This window comes from Alligator sinensis, unplaced genomic scaffold (genome assembly GCF_000455745.1).
Source record: "Alligator sinensis unplaced genomic scaffold, ASM45574v1 scaffold80_2, whole genome shotgun sequence".
In the NCBI taxonomy this organism is placed as follows: Eukaryota; Metazoa; Chordata; order Crocodylia; family Alligatoridae; genus Alligator; species Alligator sinensis.
The window spans coordinates 1499897-1507532 of record NW_005842338.1 but is presented as its reverse complement, the minus strand read 5'-3'; positions in this window follow the sequence as shown (position 1 = coordinate 1507532).

Genomic DNA, 7636 nt, shown 5'->3' with positions numbered 1-7636 from the left:
TCCTTTTTTCAAGAAGTTATCTGTTTAAATCTCAGACTGATTGCAATACTTGTTATAGATGCGTAACAGTTATATCCCAGTTGTACAATAGTTTAATTGGGAATATCTGTACTGAAACAGATTTCAAGTCTCAAGTGAAAAACACATGGTTCCTTCACATTCTGTACTGAATTTTAATTTGACTAAATTAATTTCATAATTATTTGAACTGTATATGCTTGTTCTTGTCTGCTGTTCTTTTCTGTAATATGTATAGCCTACCTAATTCCAATGGCTTACTCACATCTGGTTACTAGCTGGATGAACCAGTGAAAAAAACACTGCCACCTACCCAATTTCCATGTCTTTGAAAACTTACACTATCACACTTAATTGTACAGGCAGAATAAGATGGTCAGAATCCACTTACTGTCCTTAAAACAATGATCCCTTATGTGTGGCTTGGCCTAACATAATCAGAGGTCAAATCCATCCCACTGTTTTCTCACCTAGATGCTCCCAGTAGTACAGCCTAGCCATTCTTCTTCCCAGAGGAATACAACTCTCATCTAGGCTCTCATGAACTCACTTCTTGGTTAATTTAACCATTTTCCCGGCCCATATCCATTCATCGTGCATCTTTTCTAGCCAGTTGCTTTAATTATGTCAGTCTTCTTGTTGCATCTCTCCACTAACTCCCTCTTCCCTAATGCTACCTTCCCTAATGTTATTTTCATTTTCAAGGACCTTCACAAATTATCTCTAGCCTATTTATTATCTCTCTTTCATTATCAAAATGTTAGATCCTATCTCATCCATCACAGAATGTCAATCTCCAGTTCCCATGTGCCATATTTGTAAATACACACCTTTTGGCTTCTTTCTGTGCTTCCTGTCATAACTGCTAGATGCAGCACATAAATACCTATAAACCTACCTCATCATCTTTCTTTAAGTCCTTCTTTAAAACTCTCCTCTATCATGATGTCTACCAATAATTGATCGTCATTAGAAAATTACCTACAAATGCTAACCAGCATTGTCTCATATTTATCTGTAGTCCCCTATCTATCTATAGACATCTGTCGTCTCTGCCACTTGTCTTAATACATACCTCATACATTCTGTGGGAAGGTACTATAGTTTAATCCTTTTTTTTTACACAGTAACTAGGACAACAGGATCCTTTTTTCATGACTAGTGCACTTAGGCACTCCTCTTCCCCCTCTTTTTAATAATACTACATTTTCCCAATATTCTCAACCATTTTGGCAGAACAATATCTATGCTAAATATAGCTCATTAGATACTCTGGATTTCAAGAGGAATTATTACTTATGTGATATGTACTTACTCTGTCATGCTTTCTATGAGCTGGATAATATGATCAATTTGGGGGGAAGGAGATCAAATAGAGTGCAAAAGATTGATAAGAAGATACATTCTTACTCTTTTCAGATGGTATTTTCTGCTCAGAGAAGTACTTCTCTCTTGGAAACACACCTTAGTTCACAAATAACTCCACACCCTTTTCAGAGAGTTAAATTTTGCCTAGAAACATATTTACCAAGTAGTTGTTTCACACATGCACATGCACACATGAACAACCACACATACTTTTACTAGACCTTATCAAGTAGGCACATTTGCCTTTGCAGCTGCAGCTTTTGGCAGACCTTTGCTTTAGCTTCTGCAATCATAAAGAAATCCAACCTTTTTATTCATAAGGAATACTTCATAGATCCATCTGGTTAAAGGACAACCTTGTCCTCTTGGAGAACAGATAAACTTGTTTTACTGTAAATGATATTTCTCCACAAAAAAGTCAGTATTGAATGTCCCACTTTCAGTAGCTATTCTGTTTTATCCTCAGTTGACATGAGTGCTACTATTGGCTTGGTATTGTTCTGCATCTGAAATGTATCTCTTGTGGACATATTTAGTGGCTTAGAGTCCAAATATTCTGATTAAAAACATATTAGTTGGTTGACTCCCATGAAGCTCTGGCTATTTATAAGGAGAATCTGGCACATTGTATGACTAAGAAGAAACAAGACTCCTTAATTTCTTTAATTAATTTCATTCTGTCCAAGTGCCCCTTCTCCCCATTTATATGATATTCAGGGCTGAGAATACCAACTGGAACTTCAGCATAATCTGTACAAGGATTTAAGTTTGCTTTTTCATTGGCTACCTTGATTGGTTCAAACATTTTTGCTTCCATCATAGCAAATAGCAAGAAGAATGTGTATGCATTACTGTGATACCATTTGCAGGTCTATCCTCTTCCCACTCTTTAATAATGTAATTGAGGTGGAAAAACAGCACTCATATTTCTTTCTTCTTCCTGTCTATAGATATTTCTAAATAGTCTTTTAAACCTCGCTATCTTGGTTGGCTCTTCATCTTTCTGTCACCATCTGTCTACTTCTTCTCCTGTTCAAATACAGCAACAGTATCTCAAACATTCAGCATGAATTTCATCTTTTACTTCTATTGTTGAATGTTAACTAATTGTTAAGTAGCTCTCCATGATGAATGAGGAGGAACTCTATTTGATTATGACTCTTTCTCCTTGGGAAAAAAAAAACCTAGGTACTCTATTACATATACTTTTCATAACTCATCACTGGCTGAGAATAAATTATGAGCTCTTCTTTCATAATCTATTTTTGAACCTATGTTGCTAGAGTACAATAAATTTAGAGTGGGAATGAATTAATATTTTATATGTTCATTATAATAATAGTTTGTCTGTGACTTACAGATTTCAGTTATGCTATAAACTAGTCATCCTGCTGAGGCAACAAATGACTTGCAGAACTCTAAACCCTGAAGATCTGGTGACCTGAAAGATCATGCTGCTCCCTCCCCCGCCCTCTCATATTTTCAATTTTTTAAAGTGTCAAGCATCCAACTCCCTTTGATTATCACTCATATATAGTCATCTAGTCTGATGGAGAAATAGGTGTAAAACAGCTAGACCAAATTCTCCACTGACTTGCCGTGATCATCTATTTCTGTGCAAAGTGACTATAAATGACTATGAAGTGAAATGGCAGAACCTGCCTAGGTGGTATGCCCACATGTACATTATTACATAAAATCCAAGACGCTGGAAATCACATGCTAATGATAGATTTCCTATCATATGCTAATTCTAGATTCCTGTAGGGTGCCTACAGATGTTTGTCTGTTGGGGCAGGGATGGGGGAGGCTTAAGCCAGCTGACGTATTGGGGAAAGCTGGGCCAGGCACACAAGACAAGGGTGCTCTGTTCCACCCTCCTCTCCCCCGCCCCAGGTCTAGCCACAGCAAAGCCAAGCCCACAGCTACTAGAGATGCTGTCAAGAGGCCCAGGCAGGGGGTTGGGGAAGAAGCCCCCCCACCTCGCTGCTCCCCCCAGCTACCCTAGCTGGGGTATTGGGAGGAACCTGGCTGGGCCCACCCCATACCCAAGCCTCCTGACAGTGGCAGCAGCAGCTGTTGGCTCAGCTTTGCTGTGGCTGGAGCTGGGTGGGGGAGAATGGAGTGTAGTTCCCTTGATCACAGGCCTGGCTCAGCTCCCCGCAGTGCACCAGCTGAGGTAGCGGGGGGGGCACAAGGCAAGGGGGCCCCACTCCACCTTGCCCACCCCTCCAGCTCCAGGCAAAGCCCAACAAGCAGCTGCATGCTGCTACCTCCCTCACTGACAGCCCTGCAAAGATGCAAAATATTCACCCTCGAGGGAACACAAGTTCCCTGAGGTGCTCTGCTCTATAGTACTTTCAGCTAATACCTGATTTATCATGGGTTAATTTTTTCTGCGATTGGCCATTGTAAAATACTCTACAGCCATGCACGTGTATTATGTTATGGCTGTAGAGCACTTTCAGGGGTGCAATCATGCAAAAAATGTACCTTGTGTAAGCACCCTTAGTCCATTTGGAAGATAAACCATCGACTTCAAAGGGACACATACATGAGTTAAGTTCTTTGCGGGTATCAGATCTTTCCAGCATATCCTCTTCAGTCCACTGGCCTGGGATTAAAGAGTATTCAACCGTTTTTCATCTTGGATAGCTGTCAGCTAAGATATCATGCATATGCAGCAATGAAATATTGCAGCTTTTGTAAATGCAGATTAAGCATAGGACTGGGAGTTCTAATTCTGGCTCTGACGCTGAGGTTATGTCCAATTTACTGAAGTTGTCTGCATCTGGTTCTTCATTGCTTTGCAACATGTCTAGTCATTAAAACCTGTAGAAAAAGGAGCATAAGCAGAATGTGAACTATGACCACTACTACGAGAAAGAAGAGAATTCCAATTTGGTGATATTTTGCACTCGGCACTCACTGCAGCAGTGTCAGTGGTTACGCAACATGCAAATGATTGTAGAAGCAGGTTCTCTGCCTTAGCCACCTTATTTGAAAAATGAACATAATACCAATATGATTTTTGTAAATCATTTGTCAAATGATTTAAATGAAAAAAAACATGCAGAAGTGAAGTATAAGAAATATTTCAATTTTCCCTAATAGCTAGTTGTTCTTGTAACTGTAAATTATCAGATCACCAGTTAGATTTTTTTCTAGTTCCTATAACCAGTTTAATTTCTTTAAAAAATAGCTTTCTAGTGCAATAGTAGTCAATAACATTTTATTCTATTAAAATGTCTCTAAAAGACTACCTTTAGTGACTCCTAGAGAAGGAATGTTCTGCTTTCTCTTGCCCCAGATTCACAAATAGAATGCATCCTTGACTTTGCAAGCACAAAAAAAACCAAAATTCCTTATAACCCCTACTATATTTACATGCATCTTTGTCACTAAGTTCCTCTAAGTTAAAAAGTACAGCTTTAAAACTAAGGTTCGTGTGTTCCTCTAATGAAATGTAAGCTTAAAAAAAGGGCACCATTTCTCTGTCTATAGCAGCTCAAGAAGAATTTTTGTAAAGAGAAATTTTAGTGTCTGAATATTCTGTCTTAGCAAGGCAAACTTATTTGGATTGTTCCCTTACAGAACTATTCAATAATAAATATTTTCCATCTCCTAATTAAATTGGCTCTGAGTCTAACAAACTGATGGAGAAAGAAAGCTACATATGCAACCTACTTATATGGATTGATCCAAAAATTTTATTTGTCTCTTCATTCATAGTTAAATTAGCAATTTTGATTTATAAAGCTTGTGTTTTCCACAATCAACAGTAAGCATATGTAGTAAGCAACAGTAAGCACAGTCCCAAATTACTTTGTTGCTTTGATCAATCTAGTGTTTAGTGACTAGAGGAAATCTCAAAATGGTCAGGGCTGACTGGCATCATTTGTAGTTTGGATTACATCAGAATACTGCCCACCAATGACATGATATCCTTTTTTTGTATATGCTGAGAGACTCAAAGTAACCCTTCTTGTTATGATATTCCCTCTTACCTGACTCCTAAATACAGGGAGAATTTGCAAACAATAACTGCCATAGATGTGCAGTTACTCATGCACATGAATAATTGCCAGAGGGAAATCAAAATTTATGCTTGGCCTACAGCTAATAGGAGTAAGAAATAACATATTCTTTACACTGTTGTTGAGGGAATATCATTAATATGGCATTGCTAAATTCCTAGGCTTTTTAAAATCAGGTTTCTCAATCAAGTAAGGGATTTATGGTTATGGCTATGAAGCTTAAGATATTCTAAGAACTGATGCCTGTAACCACTGACACTTTAAAATACAGAATAGAACTCACAGAGTTGTATTTCCCCATTCACCTTGTATCATTCTTGCTTTCTTCTATGCAAAATAAAGAAAGATATCAATTGCATTTCATTCTATTTCTTCTGGATATGTAGTTTATAATGTGTGGCAGTGTCAAGAAGAAAAGCAGTATAATCCCTTGAAATACTGTTCTTCTCTTTTTCTCTGCCTCTTGGTAGAGTTAATCCTAGAACTCAGGTAACTTAAATAACTTCCTTTCTCTCTCTCTTGTCTGGCTTCCTGAACCAGTTCTAAAGAAACAGTACACAAAAGATGGGTCTATGCTGCGGTGTAGTGAAGTGATACACCATCACGCTTCTGAGAAGCCCTACCATGAGAAGCAGCTTCTACTGAGAAACAGCCTTGTACGGTATACTCAACTTTTCTTTTTTTTCCCCTTTATAAACAATCTTGAATATACATTCTGTTACTCTCAGAACACATGCTGAAACTTATGTCAGCAGAAACCAAGACCCACAGATCTTCATAGTACTTGATGAAGAGAAAAAATATTTTTTATTGGGCATAGCTGGACACTGCAACACCCTACAAAAAGGAGATTGACCAAATGTCTTAAAGACAGTTGACATATTCAGACGGTTCCAACAGGATACAGTGACAGTAGTGATGATACTTTTATTCTGCCCTTATGTCTATCTCATGATCAAGAAAAAGAATGTAAGCACCGTTTTATACTAATTATACAACACAATGCATTACCATATTTACTAAGGCCAGGAACAGACAGTACACTTTTTCCAGTTTAGGTGGTCAGAAACCAGTCTATACCTGTGACAGAACAGAAGTTTGAAGAACATAGACTAGTTTGAAGTGGTAGATCTTGGTCTAAGACAGACCTGGATTGATGTGACATCAGACTTAGTTGATCTAGGTTAGACCTGTGAATTGAGCTTCAGTACCAGGTCCACTGGTGAATTATGTTAGGTCACTGTCTTCCTGCATCCCAAGGTGCCTTTGTGGGTTCCTATTAACCCTCCCTCACAGGAAGCCACCCCACGCTCTGCTGCTCTAGTCCTGCCCCCAGCTCTCACAGTAGCTGACTAATGATGGGAGGAAGGAGCACTGCTGGCCTGGCTCCCTGTCACTGTGCTAGGTGGGTATATTGGAGCCCATCCAGGGATCTCCATGCTCCCAGAGTAGGTGTAGCGACAGGGAACAGACCAGCCTGTCACTGATACTGACTGATGATGGGGGGCAGAAGGGGGGGGGGGCTTGGCAGTGCTTGGTAATCTCCAGCAGCCCAGAGAGCCTACAGGTCATGCTGGGAGGCATGCTTGAGCACCCCCAATGTCCTGGCTTCAGCCTTATGCTTAGATTATGTGGGCGTGTCTACACAAGATGCTATGTCACCATAGCAATGAGCTACGGCGATGTAACTTGTTGCTACAGTACCACAGCATCGGTGGGTATAAACTGTGATGCCAACGCTACTGCACAGTAGGGTCAGAAGCAATCCATGTATCACCAGGACTGCGTGATAACGGCAGTTACTGCTCAGTCATTTAGTAACAACCGTGCAGTTGGGTACACATGTAGACATGCCCTGAGATGGGGAAATAGAAGTTGCCAATCTACCTTCTCTTTGCCCTTATTTTATACTGTGATCATATGCACTTATTCATTTATTATTTAAGGTAAAAAGTCCAGTCTTTCAATCTCTTTTCTGATGAAAATGTATCCAGACCTTTCATCACTCTTGTCCTTCTCCAAAACCTTTGTATCTCTGTGACCTGTAGTAATGTAGTAGTAATGTGTAGTAGGTGATTGTAGTAATCAATCAACATTGATTTATATAAAGGCAACATGATATTTTTGCTATTAATTACTTTTCATTCTTTGTGCATCTTTACATATTATTAGAAATCTTGACTGCAGCTAAATGACTGGAGGTTTTCAGATAG